Raw genomic sequence first — 25835 nt, 5'->3', positions numbered from 1 at the left:
CCCCGCACTACTGCCTGTGTCACAGCACTGACATCAGAGGTTCACCCGAGTTCATGACAGCACACAGAGACATAGCCGCACGATGAGAATGAACTTGGGTGAAACTCTGACGCACTGTCCAAAACGCAGCCCAACCGCAAGGAAAACGGAGTGAAAACGCATCAAAAACGCACGAGTTTTTACTGCGTTTTTTTTATCAAACAGTGTTTACATTTGTCAAGAGTCTGCCAGAGGGTGCATTTTTGTTGTCAAACCAGAACGCAGCGTGCGGACATAGCCTAATACAGTCAGGTGTTTCTCTGCAGATATGGTTATGTACTTTAGTGTACGAGTGATATAGCAAGCTGTGTACCTTGTATAGGGAGGCGCACAGTCCTGGACAGAAGTTTTGAGTCTGACACAAGTTTTGCTTTTCACAAAGTGTGCTGCTACAGTATTTATAGTGACAATTTGCATTAAAGGGGTTGTCCGAGTGGTGGACACCCTGTTTGCCCCATTAAAATAACCACATTGATACTCACTCCCATCCCGGTGCTGTTCCAGCTGTTGCGGCACTCTCTCTCCTAAGGCTCACGTGATGCTGTTACGTCATGCGAGCCCTGCTCCTACTCAGCTCAGGCTTCACCTTTGGACAAACTGAACATCGTGTGACATAACAACTTCACGTAAGCCCCACGAGAGCGAGTGCCAACACCGCTGGAACAGCACCAGCACCAGAAGTAAGTATAAGTGTTGTTAATTTAAAGAAGGCAAACACGCTGATTGAGAAGGGTTTGCCAGAGTAGTGCAAACCCCTTTAAAGCTAGATTCTGATCAAATGAATAGCAAAGAATTGCTTACTATGAAAACTAATTTAAAGGAAATCTGCAACCAGGTAATTGCTCCCCCATTTGAGAGCAGAATAATGTAGAGACAGAGACCCTGATTCCAGTGATGTGTCACTTACTGAGCTGTTTGCTGTCATTTTGATAATATTAATGTTTTCTCTGCTGCAGATCTCGCAGTTATACAGAGCTCATGAATCTGTTGGACTACCTGCAGCAAGCCAAGTAGTCCTGTAATGATAATTTACTGCTGATTAACCAGGGATTTTATCAAAACTAAACTAAGCAGCCCAGTAAGTGACACATCGCTGGAATCAGGATTTCTGCCCCTACATTATGCTGCTCTCAGATTAAGTGGCAAAAACCTGGTGACAGATTCCCTTTCATCACAAAAAATACAATTCCTCTAATTTGCAGCCCTGCCACAAAATGATCTGCTAACATAATTTTAGTGATATTATTATCTCAGGAAAATGTATTAACCAAGACAAGGTAGCTAATGTCACTTTATCATGCTGATTGAATTATAAAAGCAGACTGGTATATTTCGGGCAGCATGGTGGCTCAGTGGTTAGCAGTCTTGCAGTGCTGGGGTCCTGGGTTCCAATCCCACCAAGGACAACATCTGCCCAGAGTTGACATGTTCTCCCCATGTTTTATGTGGGTTTCCTCCCACACTCCAAAGACATAGAGATAGGGACCATAGATTGTGAGCCCCAATGGGGACAGTGTTGCCAATGTATGTAAAGCGCTGTGGAATTAATAACGCTATATAAATTAATATTATATTGTTTAAAAGGGGGCTGGTGCGATCATTGTCTTTAATTCCGTTTACCTCCAAAAATACACATACAGTCATATTTGCGTTGCATCAAATGAGCTTTACAAGAAAGGACATTGCTGCTTGTAAGATTGACCCTAAACCAGCGATTTACCACATCAAGAAGAACTTCAAAGAATCAGGTTTAATTGCTGTGGTGAAGGCTTCAGGGTCCCCAAGAAAGTCCAGCAAGTGCCAGGACCATCTCCTAAAGAGGATTCAGCCATGGGATCAGTTCAACACTAATGGAGATGTGTAAAATATATAGTGATATCTACATTGTAATGTAATACATGGTGTGTGATGTGTACAGGGTAGTGTAATACATGCATACTATGTACAGTGAAGTATCTGTAGTGTAGTACATGGTGTGTATTATATACAGTGCAGTGTTATAAATGGGGTGAATTAAGGACAGTGTAGTCTAATATGTGTAGTGTTTGTATTATGTGAGGCGTAATAACATGATGGTTATATGTAGTGACATGTAATACATGGTATGCATTATGTACAGAATAATGTATTAGTGTAGTGTAATACATGGTGTACATTATACACAGTGTAGTGAAATACATGGATTATGCTATGTACAGTGCTGTGCACATTATATAGAATGTAGTGATATATAATATACATGGTTTATATTATATACATTGTAGTGTTATACATGGTGTGTAATATGTACAGTGCAGTGTATATATAATGTACAGTGCAAAACATGGGGTATATTATATACAGTGCATTGTATATTATATAGAGTGTAGAGTAATACATAATGTATATTATATACAGTATAGTGTTATATATGTGTAGATTACTTTATATATACACTGTAGCATTATACATGGGGTGTCATACATACAGTGCAGTGTATATCATATACAGTGTAGTGTAATACACAGTATATATTATATACAGTGTAGTGTAATACATGTATATTATATATACTTAGTACAGTATAATACATGATGTGCACTATATACAGTGCAATACATATACTATACATACCTAATGCAGTGAAATACATAGTGTACACTATATACAGTGCAGTGTAATACATATATATTATATATATATAGTGCAATGTAATGCATGGTGTACGCTATATACAGTGTAATACATATACTATACATAGTGCAGTGAAATACATAGTATACACTATATACAGTGCAGTGTAATTCATGTATATTATATATACATAGTGCAGTGTGATCCATGGTGTACATTATACACAGTGCAGTGTAGTACATGCATACTATATATACACAGTGTAATGCATGGTGTACACTATATACAGTGCGGTGTGCTATGTGCAGTGTAGACTATGACGTGTGTAGTGCGCACCTCCGTGTATATCCATGTGTCTGCACTTGGTCCCACAACTCCCAGTCCTGTTCTGCTGGTGCAGGGCACAGGAGACAGCACTGACCTGCGCAGGAGGAGTCACCAGTCCGGGACATGGGCAGTGCCCGCAGCCTGTAGGCGCCCCCGGCCGGGCACTGCCAGCACACAGGGGCTGCTGTCTCCGGTGCTTTGTCCCTGCGGCAGTGTACGGCTCAGGGTCCGCGCTCGGGTCCTCTCTCCCGGAGACTGTGGTGCGCCTCCTCTCCTCCTCCCCCTCCTGCCACCCGCCAGCAGGCACGTCACTGCCCGGGGAGGGGACACGCGGGGCGGGGAAGTGATCGCCAGCACCGAGATGAATGTGAGGGATCGTTCATTCATAGATATCGGCGACAAGCGACGCTTTATCCAATGCGACAGAGCACAGACTGTGGGAAGGTCTGCACAGCGCCGATCGGTGCACTGTGCGGGGATCTGTGCTGTGCTGTGAATGTGCGGGGATCTGTGCTGTGCGGGGATCTGTGCTGTGCGGCTTCTTTATATATAGGAGCTATGCTTATTATTAATAATTATTATTATTATTATTATGCATTTAGACTGAAAACAAAATATTAATTATAAACTAATAAATGGACGAATATTGCGTTGTGCAGATAAGATAATGGATAGATCAGGGCTGACAAAGCACTAGGCAACATGAGCAGCCGAACAGGGAACCTAGAGGTAAGGGGGTCACCACCCCCCCAAACCTATGATCAGCTGCTACACTAAAAAATCACTTAGATTATTTTAGTACAAGGGCCCTTTGGTGTGTCTGCTCCAAGATATATGACGAAATATATACTGTGTGTTTGTGCGTGTGTGTGAGTCTGTATATATATATATATATATATATATATATATATATATATATATATATATATATGTATATATATATATATATATATATATATATATATATACACACATATATGTATATATATACACATATATATACACATATGTATATACACATATATATACACATATTTATATACACATATATATACACACATATATACACATATTATATATATATATATATATATATATATACACATTATTATTATTTATTATTATAGCGCCATTTATTCCATGGCGCTTTACAAGTGAAAGAGGGTATACGTACAACAATCATTAACAGTACAAGACAGACTGGTATAGGAGGAGAGAGGACCCTGCCCGCGAGGGCTCACAGTCTACAGGGAATGGGTGATGGTACAATAGGTAAGGACAGAGCTGGTTGCGCAGTGGTGTACTGGACTGAGGGCTATTGTAGGTTGTAGGCTTGTAGGAAGAGGTGGGTCTTGAGGTTCCTCTATATATATTTATATATATATACATATATATATACACATATATATACATATATACATATATATACAGTTAGGTCCAGAAATATTTGGACAGTGACACAAGTTTTGTTATTTTAGCTGTTTACAAAACCATGTTCAGAAATACAATTATATATATAATATGGGCTGAAAGTGCACACTCCCAGCTGCAATATGAGAGTTTTCACATCCAAATCGGAGAAAGGGTTTAGGAATCATAGCTCTGTAATGCATAGCCTCCTCTTTTTCAAGGGACCAAAAGTAATTGGACAAGGGACTCTAAGGCGGGCTTTGCACACTACGACATCGCAGGTGCGATGTCGGTGGGGTCAAATTGAAAATGACGCACTTCCGGCATCGCATGCGACATCGTAGTGTGTAAAGCCTAGATGATACGATTAACGAGCGCAAAAGCGTCGTAATCGTATCATCGGTGCAGCGTCGGCGTAATCCATGATTACGCTGACGCGACAGTCCGATGTTGTTCCTCGCTCCTGCGGCAGCACACATCGCTGTGTGTGAAGCCGCAGGAGCGATGAACATCTCCTACCGGCGTCACTGCGGCTTCCGTAGGATATGCGGAAGGAAGGACATGGGCGGGATGTTTACATCCCACTCATCTCCGCCCCTCCGCTCCGATTGGCCGCCTGGCGTGTGACATCGCTATGACGCCGCACGGCCCGCCCCCTTAACGAGGAGGCGGGTCGCCGGCCAGAGCGACGGTCGCAGGACAGGTCAGTCCATGTGAAGCTGCCGTAGCGATAATGTTCACTACGACAGCTATCACAAGGATATCGCTGCTGCGACGGGGGCGGGTACTATCGCGCTCGGCATCGCAGCATCGTCCTGCGATGTTGCAGCATGCAAAGTACCCCTTAGGGCTGCAATTAACTCTGAAGGCGTCTCCCTCGTTAACCTGTAATCAATGAAGTAATTAAAAGGTCTGGGGTTGATTACAGGTGTGTGGTTTTGCATTTGGAAGCTGTTGCTGTGACCAGACAACATGCGGTCTAAGGAACTCTCAATTGAGGTGAAGCAGAACATCCTGAGGCTGAAAAAAAAGAAAAAATCCATCAGAGAGATAGCAGACATGCTTGGAGTAGCAAAATCAACAGTCGGGTACATTCTGAGAAAAAAGGAATTGACTGGTGAGCTTGGGAACTCAAAAAGGCCTGGGCGTCCACGGATGACAACAGTGGTGGATGATCGCCGCATGCTTTCTTTGGTGAAGAAGAACCCGTTCACAACATCAACTGAAGTCCAGAACACTCTCAGTGAAGTAGGTGTGTCTGTCTCTAAGTCAACAGTAAAGAGAAGACTCCATGAACGTAAATACAAAGGGTTCACATCTAGATGCAAACCATTCATCAATTCCAAAAATAGACAGGCCAGAGTTAAATTTGCTGAAAAACACCTCATGAAGCCAGCTCAGTTCTGGAAAAGTATTCTATGGACAGATGAGACAAAGATCAACCTGTACTAGAATGATGGGAAGAAAAAAGTTTGGAGAAGAAAGGGAATGGCACATGATCCAAGGCACACCACATCCTCTGTAAAACATGGTGGAGGCAACGTGATGGCATGGGCATGCATGGCTTTCAATGGCACTGGGTCACTTGTGTTTATTGATGACATAACAGCAGGCAAGAGTAGCCGGATGAATTCTGAAGTGTACCGGGATATACTTTCAGCCCAGATTCAGCCAAATGCCGCAAAGTTGATCGGACGGCGCTTCATAGTACAGATGGACAATGACCCCAAGCATACAGCCAAAGCTACCCAGGAGTTCACGAGTGCAAAAAAGTGGAACATTCTGCAATGGCCAAGTCAATCACCAGATCTTAACCCAATTGAGCATGCATTTCACTTGCTCAAATCCAGACTTAAGACGGAAAGACCCACAAACAAGCAAGACCTGAAGGCTGCGGCTGTAAAGTCCTGGCAAAGCATTAAGAAGGAGGAAACCCAGCGTTTGGTGATGTCCATGGGTTCCAGACTTAAGGCAGTGATTGCCTCCAAAGGATTCGCAACAAAATATTGAAAATAAAAATATTTTTTTTGGGTTTGGTTTATTTGTCCAATTACTTTTGACCTCCTAAAATGTGGAGTGTTTGTAAAGAAATGTGTACAATTCCTACTATTTCTATCAGATATTTTTGTTCAAACCTTCAAATTAAACGTTACAATCTGCACTTGAATTCTGTTGTAGAGGTTTCATTTCAAATCCAATGTGGTGGCATGCAGAGCCCAACTCGCGAAAATTGTGTCACTGTCCAAATATTTCTGGACCTAACTGTATATATATATATATATATATAATATCCAAAAGTTTGGACACCTTCTCATCTCTAGAACAACTATTAAGAGGAGACTTTGTGCAGCAGGCCTTCATGGTAAAATAGCCGCTAGGAAACCACTGCTAAGGACAGGCAACAAGCAGAAGAGACTTGTTTGGGCTAAAGAACACAAGGAATGGACATTAGACCAGTTGAAATATGTGTTTTGGTCTGATGAGTCCAAATTTGAGATCTTTGGATCCAACCACTGTGTCTTTGAAGAAAAGGTGAACGGATTGACTGTACATGCCTGGTTCCCACCGTGAAGCATGGAGGAGGTGTGATGGTGTGGGGGTGCTTTGCTGGTGACACTGTTGGGGATTTATTCAAAATTGAAGGCATACAGAACCAGCATGCCTACCACAGCATCTTGCAGCGGCATGCTATTCCATCCGGTTTGCGTTTAGTTGGACCATCATTTATTTTTCAACAGGACAATGACCCCAAACATGCCTCCAGGCTGTGTAAGGGCTATTTTACTAAGGCCCCCTTCACTCGTCCGTGAAAAACATGCACGTGTGTTACGTTACGTTTTTCGGGTCCGTGTTCCGTTTTTATGGTACGTGTGGCATCCGTGTGAATGGCATAGGCTAGCCGTGTGTGCGTGTGGAATATCCGTGTGTGCGTGAGATACGTAAGTGACATGTCCGTGTGTTGCCTGTGTGAAATGTTCCGTGTGTGATGCACAATGTCATTGATACATACCCTCTGACAGCAGACAGAGTCGCGCGATGAGAATGAACTCGGGTGAACTTCACCCGACTTCATTGTCATCCCGCGGCTCTGTCTGTGTCGCGTACTAATTAGCGGTCACCCGTGAAGGTCTCACCGGGGACCGCTAATCCCCTGAGTGACTGAAGTGAGCAGCGTGATTAGCTCTGCCGTCACTCAGGCTAGCCGCGGCCAGCTGGAGTCACCCACCCGAGACCGCAACTCACCTGTGACTTCATTGCTGTCACTCGGGCGACTTGCTGTCACAGTTGGAGGATCCAGCGGTGGCCGCGAGTAACCTCAATGACAGCACAGCTGATCGCGCGGCTCACCTCAGTTGCTGCGTGGAGCTGACAGGAGCAGCGGTGTTCTACTGCAGCTCCTGTCACCTTCATGTAGCAGAGCTAGAAGCGACGTGGGACCTCCGTGGATTACGCCGGACATGGATGGATTTTTGGGGCTTAATAAAGTGGTGAACGAGGGTATTTGTTAGTGTTTATTATTGCAAATAAAGGATTTTTTCACTGTGTGTGTGTTTATTAACTTTAAATTACAGGTTAATCATTGGGGGTGTCTCATAGACGCCTGCAATGATTAACCTAGGACTTAGTGGCAGCTATGGGTTGCTGCCATTAACTCCTTATTACCCCGATTGCCAACGCACCAGGGCAAATTGGAAAGAGCCGGGTAAAGTCCCAGAACTGTCGCATCTAATGGATGCGGCAATTCTTGACGGCTGCTGGCTAATATTGTTAGGCTGGGGGGCTCCCCATAATGGGGGGCTCCCTATCCTGAGAATACCAGCCTTCAGCCGTATGGCTTTATCTTGGCTGGTATAAAAATTGGGGGGGACCGCACGCCGTTTTTTTAAATTATTTAAATATTTATTTTACTGCACAGTATAGACCCGCCCACCAACTGCTGTGATTGGTTGCAGTGAGACAGCTGTCGCTCAGCGTGGGGGCGTCTCACTGCAACCAATCATAGGCGCCAGTGGGCGGGGAAAGCAGGGAATACTAGATTGATTAATGAGCGGCCGGCTTTTTCAAAATAGTAAAAGCCGCCGGAGGTTTTTTTAACAGCCGTGCAGCGCCGCGCCGGTACGAGATGGTTTGGGGTGAGCTGGACCGCAGAGTGAAGGCAAAAGGGCCAACAAGTGCTAAGCATCTCTGGGAACTCCTTCAAGACTGTTGGAAGACCATTTCCGGTGACTACCTCTTGAACCTCATCAAGAGAATGCCAAGAGTGTGCAAAGCAGTAATGAAAGCAAAAGGTGGCTACTTTGAAGAACCTAGAATATAAGACATATTTTCAGTTGTTTCACACTTTAAGTATTTCATTCAACATGTTTTAATTCATAGTTTTGAAGCCTTCAATGTGAATCTACAATTTTCAGAGTCATAAAAATAAAGAAAACTCATGAATGAAAAGGTGTGTCCAAACTTTTGGTCTGTACTTTACATGTGCATATTTTTTTATATATATATATATATATATATATATATATATATATATATATATATATATATATATATATATATATATATATGTATATATTATATATATATATGTATATATTATATATATATATATATATATATATATATATATATATATTTTCTCACTATCTGACATGAAATCAGAATAAACCTTTCCCATTTTAGGTCCATTAGGGACCAACATTATTTATATTTGCCAAATGTCAGAATGAGAGTGAATGTTTTAAAGCATTTTATTACTTACTGCAAAGTCAGAAGTTTCCATACATTTCATTAGTATTATTAGTATGTCTTCTCTGATGGTTTGTGCTGGTAATCCATTTGAAAAAGTGCCCCATAAAATGAATATAATGCACAATAATGTAAAAATAATATTGCTGTGCACTATTCGTCTTATGTCACTTCTTTTAGACCATAGTCACACGTTAAGTATTTGGTCAGATTTTTACCTCAGCATTTGTAAACCAAAACCAGCAGTGGGTAAAAAAATACAGGAGTGTTGCCCGTGTTTCTGTTCTACTTTCCCCTGACTGTTCCACTCCTGGTTTTGGCTACAAATACTGAGGTAAAGAAACCTCATCAAATACTCAATGTGTGCACATGGCCTAAAGTGGATAAAATAAGTGACGTCACTTGCAGGGGCAGTGTCATGCGGGCGTCACACGGTACGATATATTGGGCGATATGTTGTCGGGGTCACGTCGTTAGTGACGCACAAACGGCATCGTCAGACATATCGTACCGTGTGACACTGTGAACGAGCAAAAATACTTACCTTATCGTTGCTCGTTGACATGTCGTTCATTTTCATAAAGTCGTTCCTCCTTCTGTGCTCCAGTTGTTCATTGTTCCCAAGGCAGCACAGATCGCTCCGTGTGACACCACGGGAACGACGAACACAGCTTACCTGCGTCCCACCGGCAATGCGGAAGAAAGGAGGTGGGCGGGATGCTTACGTCCCGCTCATCTCCACCCCTCCGCTTCTATTGACCGGCTGCCGTATGACATGGCTGTGACGCCGAACGTCCCTCGCCCTTCAGGAAGAGGATGTTCGCCGCCCACAGCGACGTCGCCCGGGAGGTAAGTACATGTGACAGGGGTTTAACGACTTTGTGCGCCACGGGCAACTAATTGCCCATGACGCACAAACGACGGGGGCGGGTGCGATCGCTTATGCGATCACACGATTTATCGTCCCGTGTGACGCCTGCATTAGTTTCAGGGAGGAAACATGAGCTGTGACAGTGACAGTAGTCTCTGCCCCCTGATGACGCTTCATTTGAATATTCCAGAAAGCACTGAATTCTCAAACAAAGCATCATCAGACAGAGTAGGAAAAAAAAAACAATAGTAGCTAAATAATATAGTGAGTGAAGGAAAGGGAATTTTTAATGTAGCCATATTAGAAATTAGTAAAGATCAGATAAATAAACATATAGGTGTTTAGAAGAAAATATAACACAGACGATAATAGCATCAAAATCCCCTGACTGACCAGCGACTCTCCTGACCCAAGTGTGAGAGCTGCATAGAAATACATAAAGCTGTCACGTTCGGGTCAGGAGAGCCAGGATTTTGTTGCAATCTTTGTCCAAATTTTTTTTTTTTGAGGCTGTGAAAAACAAGTTTTAAAAACAGAAACTGTGCAGGCTTCTTAATGGAGCCGGACCATCGTGCAAGTAGCGTGCACCTCACCACAAATCCTACTCTAGTCCCTGCTGGAGTAAGGTCTGTATGTTCTCCCCGTGTTTACAGTATAAATTTTGAAAGGGAGTTTAGATTGTGAGCTCCAATGATGGCAGTGATGATCATGTCTGTAAAGCGGGCTTTACACGCTACGATATTGCTAGCCACCTCCGTCGTGCAAGCAAAATCGTGTGACCGCTGCCGCAGCGAACATTATCGCTACGGCAGCGTCACACGCACTTACCTGGTCGGCGGCGTCTCTCAAGGGGGAGGGACGTTCGGCATCACAGCGACGTCACTAAGCGGCCGGCCAATCAAAGCGGAGGGGCGGAGCATCCTGCCCACCTCTTCCTTCCGCATTGTGGCCGGCGGCAGGTAAGGAGACGTTCCTCGCTCCTGTGGTGTCACACACAGCGATGTGTGCTGCCGCAGGAGCGACGAACCACATCGAAAAACAACCCTTACCGATTTTTGAGTTTGGGACGACCTCTCCATTTTGAACGATTTTCACCATTTTTGAGGTCGCTTAAGGTCGCTGGTCAGTGTCACACGCTGCGATATCGTTAATGACGGCGGATGTGCGTCACTAACAATGTGACCCCGACGATAAAACATTAACGATATCGTAGCGTGTAAAGCCCCCTTAAGAGCTGGTGAATATGATGATGCTCTATAGGAAATGTAAAATAATAATAAAAATGGGAACATTTTAGTGCAGCCTTCAAGTCACGCAAAAATGTTGCGATTTTTCAAAGCATTTTGGTTCAAAATTCTGGAGTAAAAGCTTTGCTGAATCGGATCATGGGAGCTTGTGAAAACCCAACTAATTAAAAATGATCGCCATGCTGAACGTATGAACAGCCAGTGGCTTTACAACTGAAATGAACAGGAGTTTTCAAGAGTTTTCTTCAGCAATTTTTCAGGCATGTTTGTTCCAAAAGTTTCAAAACTGTGCGCATACCAAATATTCAATTTTTCGGGAGAAAGCAGCCACGTTTTGAATTTCAAACAACCCTATTAAATAGCAGCATCATATACCAAAGTGTTGTACACATCCTGAAATTATTTACAGGATTGCCTACAGACCTTTGTTAGCTTGTCATTTATCTGGCAGATGCAATGTAAGGCTGAGTTCACATGTCCTGTAATCAGTAATCATCCGTTAGAACGGATCCTGCAGAGATCCGATGGGAAAAAAGTCCTACAAACACAACTTTCTTGCCCATTGTTAAATAACCGATTTCTGTAGGAACCTTTTTTTTAACATTGGAGTCTATGGAGAATGGACCCGTTAATGGATTGCTATTTAGTCATTCGTTATTCCTGCATTTGTAACATCCATTTTTTTCCTACAGGATCCGTTTCAAATGGAAGATAAATGCAATCCATTAACAGAATCATTCTCCATAGACTCCAAAGTTAAAGAAATGAATCTTGCAGAAATCAGTTCTCCAACAGATCGCTTTTGGATCCATTCTAACGGATGACTACAGGACATGTGAACTGCCTAAATCAGAACAGTTTTTTGTGCTGCGGACTGCATCATTCAGTGAGTCACTAACATGTTATACTTTTCTTACACCACTGATTAATCATAAATAACCGTGTGGGGGATTAGCTGTGTCGTGTCTAGAGAAGGCAAAGGTGTTTTTATCATTGTGGGTTCCATGAAGCCTGTGATGAACCCACAATTTTATGTCATATGGCCCAAATCAACCTATGCAACTGATGTGTAGGACCAAGTCCATTGGTGCTTGCCCGAATCTGATGGTGTATGGCCGAGTCCATTGGTGCATCCCCGAGTCCAATGGTGCATGCCAGAGTCCATAATGCATGCCCGAGTCTGATGGTGCATGCCCGAGTCCAATAGTGCTTGCTCGAATCCATTGGTGCATGCCCGAATCCAATGGCGCATGCCCAAGTCCGATGGTGCATGACCAAGTCCAATGGTGCATGCCCAAGTCTGATGGTGCATACCTGCATCTGATATTGCAAGCCAAGTCTCATGGCACATACCCGAGTCTGATGGTGCATACCTGAATCTTATGGTGCATGCCCAAGTCTGATGGTGCATGCCCAAATCTGATGGTGCATGCTGGAGGAATGGTGGAAAATTTTCCATATGAGGGTATGCTCACATGAGCATATAAATCGGACAAGTGCAATGCAAAAAAATCTCGCATTTCACTCAGCCAAATGTTAGACAATGCTGCAGCTCAGATCAGCGTTTTTTTTTCTCAACCCTAAACGGACTGAGGAAAAAGCCGCAACATGCTGTGATTTTCTGCGAGAGCCGTATCACTCGCACCCATTCAAGTGTATGGGTGCGAGAGAAACATTGGACTGCACTCGGATGTTATCCCAGTGCAGTGCGATATACGCACAGGCTGACAATGGAGGAGATGTGGGGATTAACCCCTCCCTCCCCTCAGCAGCGCCCCCCCTCAGCTTCACAGCTGTGACCTGATTGCAAGATCGGGTCACAGCCGCATGACACTCGGCTCAGGCTCACAGCAGAGCCTAAGACGGGGGTCATTAGTACATCGCATCCGCTGCTCTCGCATCGGATGCCATATGCTAATGTGTCTGCAGCCTTAGCTGGGCCATTGACTGCTGTGGATCTATATACGTATGCAGGACATTGCAGATTGGACCAAATATACGGTCATCTGTATAGTCCCTTAGGCTGTGTGTCCACGGTAGAATGTTGCTGCGGATTTTTCTGCATGAAAATCCGCGGCTTTCCCGCAAAATCCGCACCTTTTCAAAGGTGCGGATTTGCCGCGGATTTACCGTGGAATTGCCGCGGATTTTTTTCCCAATTCTGAAGCCAAAATCCAGATCAAAATCCGCAACAATAATTGACATGTTGCAGATTTTTCCGGATCAAAATCCGCCGCGGAAAAATCCGCAGCATGGGCACAGCATTTCCAAAAAGCCATAGAAATGGCTGGGAAGTGCCGCTGTTGCAGATTTTCGGGAAATCCGCGGCTTTTCCGCGAGAAATCCGCGGAAAAATCCGCGCATTTTCCGCAGCGTGGACACATAGCCTAAGAAACATTTTGCAATCATATGAACTAGGAGCTAATTACATGTGATCGCTATTGAATGATAATTATATAGCACCAATTCTAACAGTTGCTGCCACCAATTTCTATTTTTTTCAACTGAAATGGGAAATAGCACAGAAAAGACAGTATAGAAAGCAGGGCCAGTAAGGTAAAAAATACAGGATTCCGTGATATAAAATAAATGCAGCATAGGAAAAGACCATAAGGCTAGGTTCACACACGGCATCTTTTGCTGCGTTTTGGGGGCGTTTTTGAGGTCACAAATATGCACCAAAATGCATGCATTTCCTTCTCCCAGCAAAGTCTATGAGATTTCGATTTTGCTGTCCACACTGGGCATCTTTTTAAAGATACACCCAAGATGCAGCATGTCAATTCTTTTTGTGTTTTTCCAGTATTTTTGAGCACTTCCAGTCAAAAGATTTGACGTAAAAAATGCATTGGGCAAAACGCGTCAAAAACGCATTGCATTCTAATGTGTTTTTGCCGTGGTGCATTTTTTGGGATAAAAATGCTACATCTTTGGGGCAAAAAAAAGATGCCACGTGTGAACATACCAGATGAGAATAAACAATGAATTAGAAAATCTAAGGTCCTTACCAAAAAACACATTGGTCACTTTATTGAAATGGAAACATTTGTGACTTTCACCCTCTGATCTGCATTCTACGCTCTGTTGTGAATAAAACACGGCTAGAGACTTCCAGATCATTGCATTCTAGTTTTCTTTACATTTTACAAAGCATACAATGTTTTTGCAATTGGGATTGTATATGCCGTGAACAAACGCTATAAGTCAGAGGACAAGCATTTACTATCCAATAAATGATCGCAATTGATTTCCACATATATACAATATTTCTGGCGGACAGTGTGTGCAGAGGATCGATCAGATCACACCACAATGGCTAGGCGTAAGCGAGTCTTTAGAGATGAATGATCGCCGTGGCTTTGTGTGCAAACTTTGATGAATAATAGTGGTTTCTGCAAGATGAAAGCTTCAGGCAGGACCTGGAAGGTAATGAATTGAAAGGTAATTTGATGGAGAGATAAGGGAGTGTAATGACAGAGAATACAGCAGAACAGGAAATTGGAAACTGGGCAATGTGCTATTAACATTTTATTAGAAGGGGATCTGCCGCTCATGGCTGCTTTATGCCACATCGCCAGCCATTGTGTGCTGACCGGCAGCAAGCGAAGACACATGATAAATTTGGATGAGGCATCAGAAGCCACAATCTGTCTCCCCAGCAGCGCCTCCGGCAGAATGAGTTGCATCACTATTAGCCAGTGACCTTCCACTCAGCCCCCGGGGGAAAGACACTAAATAAGGCCCCTGCACCTCCCCCGCTCTCCTACCAGAGCAAATGCAGAAAGATTGGATGTGAGATAGCACATGTGTCTGCATGTACAAAGGTAAAATCTGCTCGGATTTACTGATGAATTCTCCTTGATTAGAAAATCAAGTCATGTCATTAGACGATTGCTCATATGTGTGCTTGATATTATGATTATTATTACTATTATTATTATTATTTATTTATAAAGCACCATTGATTCCATGGTGGTTACATACAGAATACATATACAAGTTACAATAGACAGACTAGTGTTACGCCCTGGCAAAACCAGTTAGTCACAGTTAGACCCCCGCATTACACCGTTCCCTCACTAGGAAACACACAGCTAACCAGAAACCCTAGTCACCCCCCTTAGGGAAAGATAGACACACCAGTGGGCATGACCAGGCAGTTGGGACACGCCCACCCAGGGGTCCAGACAGCCCAGGGCGGGAAAGCAAGCAGATTAGTCTGAAGTTCAGTTTGGAGAGGAGTGTGGGCTGGAGCTAGGTGTAGCTCCAGCAGGAAGTTCAAGTTGAGCGGTGCCCTGGTGCCACTGGCTAGGAGGCAGACGGCGGTCTCCGTCAGCAGGAGACGGGAAGACGGCTCGGCAGAACCGAGGTGGACCGGGACAGGGTTGTAGCCCACCGGTACCGACACAGGGAACCGACCCGTAAACCATAGCACAAAGGGGGGTACTCGGACCCTGAAACCAGAAACCGGAACCAAGCGGACTGGTTAATTAACCGACTGAGGCCAGGACTAGAGGTCCTGTCCCACCCAAAGTCCCTCATAGAAGACAACAGCCCACCGATTAGGGATAAGAGGTCACCGCCAGGGCCCATAGATCCCACGGGCCAGCGTCTGCGGGCACGGCTCCTTAGGCCACATCCAGCCGGGAGCGGACTCCTGAGTTTCACACTAGAAAAGTCCACTTTATACAAAGCTGTGTAGATAAAGGATAGAGACCACCAGCCGGGTGGGGGACCTGAACGAAACCGGCCGCAGCACCGGGCACCATCACCTTGGTTTACCAGAGACTTGTGTGTTTTACTAACAGTGAGTACACCAGCACCCACCTGCGGTCGCCATCCCCTGCACCAAGCCACCGGGCCCCGGGGCCACCATCCCTGCCCCCGGAGGGGTTAACAACTTGCTGCACAACATCTCCCCCGGGTTCCCCATAACAGCAGTGGTGGTATCCCACCTCACCACACACCGTGGGTGGCGTCACAAACTTATTACGGCCTAGCCTGTACATCTACATCCCCCCCATTTATTCAGTGTGTCCGCGAGACCCCCGGGTCCGGAGATCCTGGAGCCACTACCCCAGCAGGCCTGGATCCGAGCAGCGCCGGCTGCTGGCACGTGGGCGGCACACCCCGAAACTTGGCGTCACGAACAGGATACTTACCCATCCACTTACCTTGTGGAAGTGCGCCTTGTATTAGACAGTCAGCGGTGATCTGTTGCAAAATTTTCAGAAATCGCCATTTTGGCCGCGAAAACTACAGCCCAGTGTCTTCTTCCTTGAGAAAAGGGCGCAAAAGTCAAAGCCCCGCCCCCTGGGAATGCGGCCGGAAAGTGAGCCTGGAAGTTGCAAAACGAAACTAACTGGCAGCATGAAGAAGTACCGGCAAAAGACCAAGGGGGAGCAGCGAGAAGATGTCTCTCCCCTAAACCTGATGCTGGCGCCGCGCCGACCGCCAGAGCGGCGGCACCCCGAGGCGGAGCGGAGATCCCCGCGGAGGAACGCAACGTAGATTGCTTACTGATGGGGACCGCTGCCTGGCTGGAGCGGGAGCTGGCGAGATTCTGTGTCTGGGTGCGGTCACAGTCTCTGCAACAGGTGCTGGAGTGGAAAGCGGCGGTCCGGAGAATGGTGGCTGTGGTGTGGGCCCGTGAAAGCCATGCAACCCGCACAGTGTCGCGACGGGAGAAAGGTACCGAGACCGTTTCGTCCTCGTTGACCTGCCCGGAGCTGGAGCCTGTTTCCTATGTGATGGGAGAGTGCCGGCCGGCACCGCTCCCTGGAGCAGTGGCATCACCTGCTATACCACCTCCGTTCCCGATGGAAGTTCAGCGCTCCGGGATGCATTGCAACTGGCACCGGAACGCTAGCCCCCGGGGGCTAAGTGAGCCATACGGCCCCATGCAGCAGTGGTAGCGGTTCCCGGCTACCTCCCCTGCAAAGTCCCCGTTGGGATCGTCTGTTGATCTCGTTACAGTTATAACCCCTGTTTATAAAGACAATGGCTTTGAACTTGCAGGCCAGCCCATGAACTATTGGGTTTTGTAAATATCCCCCGACCAACCTTCTCACCAAGCCGCAGTCTCTGGAGAGGCTGATTGGAGGACGGGCCTGCAGTAGAGTCGGCCGAGGCCCTGTCACCAGCAATACCGGTGACTACCCTCTGGGTCAGGGGTCTCTTGTACGTGGGGCCCTTGAAGATGACTGCCGGGTAAGGAACTTTTTACTCGGCCCGTTTGGGCAACACCCGGACCTATTCTGGACTTGGGCAAGGGGTGCCAAGCTGTGTTTTAGTGGTGGCACCAGGGATAGGTTGTTTTGGGTGGGTGAAGTGAGAAGGACCCGGTCCGTCCCGTCCCGGTTTTATATGTGCAACGTTGAAGTAACATGCCTCCCGTAAGGGAAGAAAACAAAATATGCTTATTGTAAATATGTTCTTATACTTGTAGCTGTTCATCTTTTATCTTTTCCGGTTAATTAAACGGTGGTGGTCGGACAGCCCGCGTACGGTCTGTGTTTAACCAAGGTGGGATGTGACGCCCTGGCAAAACCAGGTAGTCACAGTTAGGCCTCCCGCATTACACCGTTCCCTCACTAGGAAACACACAGTCTACCAGAAACCCTAGTCACCCCCCTTAGGGAAAGATAGACACACCAGTGGGCGTGACCAGGCGGTTGGGACATGCCCATCCAGGGGTCCAGACAGCCCAGGGCGGTAAAGCAAGCAGATTAGTCTAAAGTTCAGTTTGGAGAGGAGTGTGGGCTGGAACTAAGTGTAGCTCCAGCAGGAAGTTCAAGTTGAACGGTACCAGAGTAGGAGCCCTGGTGCCACTGGCTAGGAGGCAGACAGTGGTCTCCGTCAGCAGGAGACGGGAAGATGGCTCGGCAGAACCGAGGTGGACCGAGACAGGGTTGTAGCCCGCCGGTACCAACACGGGGAACCGACCCGGAAACCGTAGCACAAAGGGGGGTACGCGGACCCTGAAGCCAGAAACGGGAACCAAGTGGACTGGTTAATTAACAGATTGAGGCCAGGACTAGAGGTTCTGTCCCACCCACAGTCCCTCATAGAAGACAACAGCCCACTTATTAGGGATAAGAGGTCACCGCCAGTGGCCATAGATCCCATGGGCCAGCGTCTGCGGGCACGGCTCCTTAGGCCACATCCAGCCGGGAGCGGACTCCTGAGTTTCACACTAGGAAAGTGCACCTTATACAAAGCAGTGCATGAAAAGGATAGAGACCACCAGCCGGGTGGGGGACCTGAACGCAATTGGCCGCGGCACCGGCCACCATCCCCTTGGTTTACTAGAGACTTGTGTGTTTTACTAACAGTGAGTACACCAGCACCCCCTTGCGGTCGCCATCCCCTGCACTGAGCCACCGGGCCCCGGGGCCACCATCCCTGCCCACGGAGGGGTTAACAACTTGCTGCACAACATCTCCCCCGGGTTCCCCATAACAGCAGCGGTGGTATCCCACCACACCACACACCGTGGGTAGCGTCACAAACTTATTACGGCCTAGCCCGTACATCTACGTTCCCCCCCCCCATTTATTTGGCGTGTCCGCGAGACCCCCGGGTCTGGAGACCCTCGAGCCACTACCCCAGCAGGCCCTGATCCGAGCAGCGCCGGCTGCTGGCACGGGGGCGGCACACTAGTACAGAGGGAAGAGGACCCTGCCCTTGCGGGCTTACATTCTAAAGGATTTTGGGGATGAGACAGTAGGTGGGGTGTAGGTTGGGTGGCAGCTCCGCACGGAGGTGGGGCGGCAGCTCCGCACAGTGATGGGGCAGTGGGGTCATTGAAGGTTATAGGCATTTCTGAACAGATGAGTTTTCAAGTTCCATTTGAAGTTTGCAAGTGTAGTAGATAGTCTGACGTGTTGAGGCATTGAGTTCCAGAAGACTGGGGATGCTCGGGAGAAGTCTTGGAGGCAGTTGCATGAGGAGCGAATGAGAGGAGGAGAGAAGGAGATCTTGGGAGGACCGGAGATTACGTTTTGGAGTGTAGCGAGAGACTAGTTCAGAGATATACGGAGGAGACAGATTATGGATGGCTTTTAGGTCAGTGTTAGTAGTTTGAATTGGATACGATGGAAGATTGGGAGCCAATGGAGGGATTTGCAGAGAGGAGAAGCGGGGTGGTATTGCGGAGAGAGGTGGATCATTCGGGCAGCAGAATTAAGGATGGACTGGAGCGGGACGAGAGTGTTAGAAGGGAGACCACAGAGGAGGATGTTGCAGTAGTCGAGGCGGGAGATTATGAGAGCATGCACTAGCATTTTTGTAGATTGAGAATTGAGGAAAGGACGGATTCTGGAAATATTTTTGAGTTGAAGACGACAGGATAGGGTGAGGGATTGAATGTGTGGTATGAAGTTCAAGTCAGAGTCAAAAGTCACTCCGAGGCACCGAACTTTGGGTGCTGGGGAGAGCGTGATGTTATTTATTGTAATAGGTAGATCAGGTAGAGAGTGTAGGTGAGATGGAGGAAAGATGATCAGTTCAGTTTTGGCCACATTGAGCTTTAGGAAGCGAGAGGAGAAGAAGGAAGATATAGCCGATAGGTACTCTGGGATTCTGGACAGCAGAGAAGTGACATCTGGACCAGAGAGGTAGATCTGAGTGTCATCGGCATATAGGTGGTACTGGAAGCCATGGGACTTTATGAGTTGTCCCAGGTTAACACCTCCATGGCGGCTGTGAGCAGACTAATAATAATGAGTATGAGAGCGTAATGTAGATATCTACACATATCGCCCTGAGGCTGGTCATACACATTTAGGACATTTACACACGCTGCAGACATTTTCTCCACCAAAAAACGCACCTTGTGGCCCAAAAAATGCACACAAAAAATGCATTTTGGTGTGTTTATTGCTGCATTTGTTTAATGAATTCAATGGCTGGACTTGCTTAAAATGCAGGAAAAAAAGAAAAAACAGACCAACAAATGGCATGCTGCTTTTTTTTCTGCACCAAAAACTGCAAAGAAAAAAGAAGCAACATGAGTACAGCATTTCAGATTTCTCACAGACTTTGCTGGTATAAGGATCAACATGCAGATTTGGGCAATAAACTGCACCAAAAACTGCACCTTGTGCACAAGGCCTTATGGTTCACTCACAGTAGCGTATAGCATCCGATGATTGTCTCATGCAAGAGCATTGGGTGCGATATGCTGATGACCCTCAGCTCAAACTTCAGCGAGCATGAGATGAGTGTCCTTCATTGTGATCTGATTCCCTCCACATGTGAGAATCAGAGCCCAGATGAGAAGATGGAGGGATTAATCCCTCCATCTACTCCATTTTCTGTCTCGGCATACATGGGACTAGAGACGAGCAAACCTTTGGAGGTTCGATTCAGAGGGCACAGTTGAACTTTAGATAAGGTTCGGTTTATGACCCTAACTTGACCTGAACCTCAATGGGAGTGAGTAATTGTGCAGTTTGTATCGCCGCCTTCATGCAGCCCGCCATAAGAACTCTTCAGAGGGAGGGTAGGCAGGTTTTTTCAGTATTTAATTGTGTGTACACACTACATCTGATCACACTGATGTTACCCCCAGTGCGAGCCAATCATATACTGAAAATGGCTTGCAGAGGGCTGAGCACCGATCATACCCCAAGCACAGCGCTGCTCACTTGAGTGGTTTGCCCTCGTAACTCGCTCGAACTTCGAACCTGAACCCTGGTTTTTTTAGTCTGTGTTCGAACCGGAACCACAAACATCGAACCTGAGGTTCGCTCATTTCTACATGGCACTGAACGCAGATGGAGCGGGTACGACACGATACAACATCGGATAGCATTCATCTGTGTTATACGCTGGCTATACGGTAGGGTGAACACACCCTTAGTATCCATCAGCAGATCCAGCTAATTTTCACAGGATCTCTGACAATGAAATATGCCAACGTATCAATGTGATGTGTTACGGAGGGGACGATTGAAATAAAAAATAATATAATATCAATCATCACCCCACGTCCGCCGGGCAGGTGTTAATGCTACAAAGGACAGAAGGAGGAAATACATCAACTCAGGAAACCTCAAAAAAAACTAAGGAGATATTGTAAGGGCACACTCCTACGTGTAGCGTGTTCCTGTGAACCTCACAGGTGTACACGCAATGGTCACGTGTGTAAGGACACGTCTACACCAATGGAAATGTAGCACCCCAGGGTTGCCACAGTAACAACACAAAAGGTTAACTCCCCACACAACACCAAGACCTCCAGGCCACAAGGGGGAGACCAAGCTGCTTCCCTGTATATTCTGGTGTGGAGAGGAAGTGGTCAGTTTAGTTTTAGTTTTTTTGTTCAGTGCAGTCAGTGAAGAGGACTGAGGAAAGAGGATCTGCAGGTTGGAGCTGGGACAGCTCACCTCAGGATCCGCTGACCAATTCCAGGCCTAAGCTGAGGGTCTGAGGAAAGGAAACAGATTAAACAGAGGAACATACCTGGGAGAAAGAGTATTGCTGAACTCACCCCAGTGGAGCACACAGAACGGATGCTGGATCTGAGGCTGTGCAGATTACACACTGCACAGCTAAAACTGGAGAAGTGAGGATCCCACATTCTTCACCTGTACCACAGACACAGCAAAAAATGCAGAGTTCAGGAACACTACAAGTAAGGACTCGATTTGCCTGTCAGGTCAGTACCTGGGAGCAGAACTGGGGCGGCTGCCTAGTTCACACAGCAGCAGGGCCACACACAAGCACAGTGCAGAAAAGGGAGCCAAAACGGCCCGGCTGGGTGGGAGAAACCCTGAACCCTTCACAGACTCCGTGGACAGTACTCTGCTGAATGCCATCTACAGTAAAGGACAAAGAAACTGCAAAACTGTGAGTCTGCTTGTTTATTGTGCTCGTGTCTTGCACTCCCCCCCATAGACTATCACACTGCCCCATGGAGAAGGCTCTACCCGTGGGGAGCCGTCCCATCTCAAGCTGCCATCCATCACCCCGGAGGTTCTTCAGCAGCGGTGGTCATCTCTGATCACATTCCACGGGTGGCGTCACGAACATAACCCCCCTTTTTATTGTGGAACCAGGGATCACAGACCGGGTCACGACACCATGATCCCCTTTCCAGAAGCGACCCCTTGGCCCCGTTCTGAGAATCCCCTTAACCCCTGGTGACACAGAAATGCAACAGAAAATGGTCACGTGTGTAGAGACATGACAAACCGAAAGGTAACCCAGTTAGCGTCACTGGGAAACATGGAACGTCACCACTGAGCCAGTCACATGTGTAAAGGGGCACGTCAGACCGTGAAGGCTACCCAGTTAGCGTCACTGGGCAACCTGGAACGTAACCACTGAGCCGGTCACGTGCGTACAGGAGCACGTAAGACCGTAAAGGTCACCCAGTTAGCGTCATTGGGTACCCAAAGCTGGCACATACATACACAGAAGTCTGCCCCTGCAGACGAGGCATGTGCATAGGGGGCACCTTTGTCTGGAAGGACACTAATCCCTCACCGTGCCGAGACACAGCTTGTACCCAGATACGACTACCTGGTACCGGCGCCTGCCCTAAATTCATATTCACACTACACATACATACGAGTCTACTACAGGCACTGCAGACTTACAATGGCCCTGGAACCCACTCACTCCTGACAGCAGGGAAAGCAGCCTTCACTGTCAGCATACAAAATGACGCTTGCACCCCAGATGGGCAGAGCTACAGACAGTGGTAATGGCTTCGGCTGCAGCCATACAGGGGCTGCCACGTCATTGCTGAAGTCATGATGACCAATCAGCGGCCGCCTTGTCATCAATGACATCACGCACATGCTCAATGTGGCTGCATGAGCACTTAGGCTCAGGATGGTACAAAGCTCTAGCCACCTGATGCTTCAAACGACAGCCAAGTGGTGCTGCAGAGTTAACCGACCCTAATGTGAGAGTCAATGACAGGACTAGACCAGCTCAAGGCACAACTGTAACAGTGATATATGCAAAAAAATAAAAGACACTGGAAGTGGAGACTCATAAGTGGACCTGAAGAGGGTGAGAAGAAACAATTTGCATCAAACCAAAAACACCTTTAGGCCCTTTGCGCATGCTGCGGAATTGCTGCAGAAAATGTGTTTAACATTGCTGCAGTCATTCCCCAGCAAATCCTATGGGTTTTAAAAAATGCTGTGCGCACACTGCGTTTTTTTTATGTGCGGATTTTCCGCTGCGGAATTAATGAGCATGTCACTTTTTTTCCGCAGGTACCTGTGGTTTTTGCCATAAATAATGGTAAAAATCCGCAGGGACCAACTTGCGGAAAATCCGCTGTAAATCCGCGGCAAATCCGCACAAAAATCAGCGGCAAACTGTGCCAAAACCACATGCGGGTTTCGTTGCGGTTTTGGTGCGTTTTTTTTCCGCAGGTGCTGGATTCTTTAGGAGGATCCAGTTTTTTCTTGAGAAAAAGGCACTTTCTAGTGCGCACATATACTTAGGGTATATGCGCACGCTGCAGTTTAAACTGCACCAAAACTGCACCTTTTCCCAGAGTGCCAGGAAATGTAAAAAAAAAATGCTTGTAATGAGGGTGCGTTTTTGATGCATTTTGGTGTGTTTTTTAATTCTAAATTTGATGCATTTATTTGTGAAAAAATAGTGATGGGTGGACCGGACTTTGAAGTCTGAACCCCGCGGGTTCAAATGCACCCACGGGGTCAGACACTCTGGAAATAAAAAAGTAAAGTAAAGGTAAAGAAAAAAATAATAAAGCTAGTGCAATTTATTTACCGAGTCACCTGTACACTGCTCCTGTGGCTTCTCATTCTTCTTTAGGGACTGCTCATTAGGCTCATACATATTCACTGCTTCCCCACGCCCACCGGTGTCTGTGATTGTTTGTAGTCAGACAGCACCCCCAGCCTGTGTGATAGCCTGTCTGATGCTTACAATCACAGACACGGTCTGTGGGTCTATAGTGTAATAAATAAATAAATAAAAAAAGCGCCATGTGGTCCCCCAATTTTGATAACCAGCTAAGATAAAGCCAAACAGCTGGGGCCTGTTATTCTCAGGCTGGGGAGACCAACATTATTGGGAGCCCCCATCCTAAAAATATTATCCTGCAGCCACCCAGGATTGTCGCATCCATTAGATGTGACAACCCCAGCACTTTACCCAGCTGTTCCCGATTGCCCTGATGCTGTGGCAATCGGGGTCATGAGGGGTTAATCATAGATCACAGCCCTAGCTTAGTAATGGGAGCCATCTATGAGACACCACCTTCACTAATCTGTAAGTGAAAGAAAATAAACATAAACACCCAAAAAATCCTTTATTTGAAAAAAATACAAAGAAAGACCTTCTTTCACCCCTTTATTAACCCCAACAACTTCCCTGCAGGTCAGACGTAATCCACATGAGGTCCCACAACGATTCAGCTCTGCTACATCCAAGCCTGGAGAGACTGATAATATGTCCGATCTCTCCAGGCTCCGGGAAACACTGATAAGTGGCTGGCACCAGTGATGTCGCTCAGTTCACCATACCTGGTTTCTCACTGACATTGCCAGCCGGGGAGAGGGTGATGTGGGGCAGGCTTGCACTCCCAGACCCCCGACTGGTACGGTCCCTGTTAAAGTGCAGGGCTGTGCCGTGCATCCCACCAGCCCTTTAACACTGACAGTGCTGGCCTGGGGGAGGGGAGTGCGAGGTTGCCTCACATCCCACTCTCCACTGCTGGCACTGACAACAAAGCTGTACCAAAAAAACGTAACAAAAATAAGCAGTGTGCACATATAGCCTTAGACCATAATTTTTCTTGTACACTGTCTGTTATTAGTGTTTAAGATCCAATTTAATCAGTGTTTGGTCCATGTGACAGTTTTTATCAGTAATTTTCAAATAAAATAAATAACTTGCCAAGCTTCTCTTATCTATGACAATTTTAATCATATACAGCACACGGATGCCTTCTGTGCTGTCCTTGATTTTCACGGACCCATAGATTTGTGTTGGTAACTTTGATTTGTGACTCCAATCAAAACTTCAAGAAAATGATGAAGGAATCCCGCCCACCATTCCCCATAAAATTCTTGAAGACTTTATTGACACATTAAAATCCTTCTTTAAAATGGCATATTCCGGCCATCCAGCCCTGCCTTACGTGTTTCGGACATACATCCTTACTCATAGGCTCATCCTTACTCATATATATTTTCCCGACTCAACCTTATAAACTTCTGTGGAGCCCCCATGATTTCAAGGGATTCACCAAACATCTAGATAAATTGCTTGAGAGGTCTAGTTTCCAAACTGGAGTCACTTGTGCGGGAGCTCCATTGTTTCCAAACGCAACATGCATCTGCTAATGATTCCAGATAATTTTGCTTTCAAAAATTCGAATGGTGCTCCTTCCTTTCTGAGCCCTGCTGTGCATCCAAGCAATTAGTTTCCACCACATATGATGTATCAGTGAACTCAAGAGAAATTGCACAATAAATTTTATGGTGCATTTTTTCCCTGATACCCTTGTGAAAAAAAGCTAGTTTGTTGAAGCAATAATTTTGTGGTAAAAAAAATATATATACACTGTGTGCAGAATTTTTAGG

At 46.3% G+C, this 25835-nt stretch overlaps 1 protein-coding gene across 2 annotated transcripts in view; it reads right to left on the bottom strand.

The window, feature by feature from the left end:
* Positions 1–3351, bottom strand: part of SH3RF1 (SH3 domain containing ring finger 1) — a 211547-nt gene extending 208196 nt beyond the window's left edge. For both annotated transcript variants that reach the window (XM_075347241.1, XM_075347249.1), the window contains exon 1: positions 3074–3351. The gene's annotated coding sequence lies outside the window, so the exon portion shown is untranslated. The remainder of the gene's footprint in view (positions 1–3073) is intronic.
* Between the last annotated feature and the right edge of the window lie 22484 nt (positions 3352–25835).

Source organism: Anomaloglossus baeobatrachus, chromosome 1, assembly GCF_048569485.1.
Source record: "Anomaloglossus baeobatrachus isolate aAnoBae1 chromosome 1, aAnoBae1.hap1, whole genome shotgun sequence".
NCBI lineage: Eukaryota > Metazoa > Chordata > Amphibia > Anura > Aromobatidae > Anomaloglossus > Anomaloglossus baeobatrachus.
The sequence above is the reverse complement of the archived record's forward strand: the minus strand, read 5'-3'. Positions and strand labels throughout refer to the sequence as shown.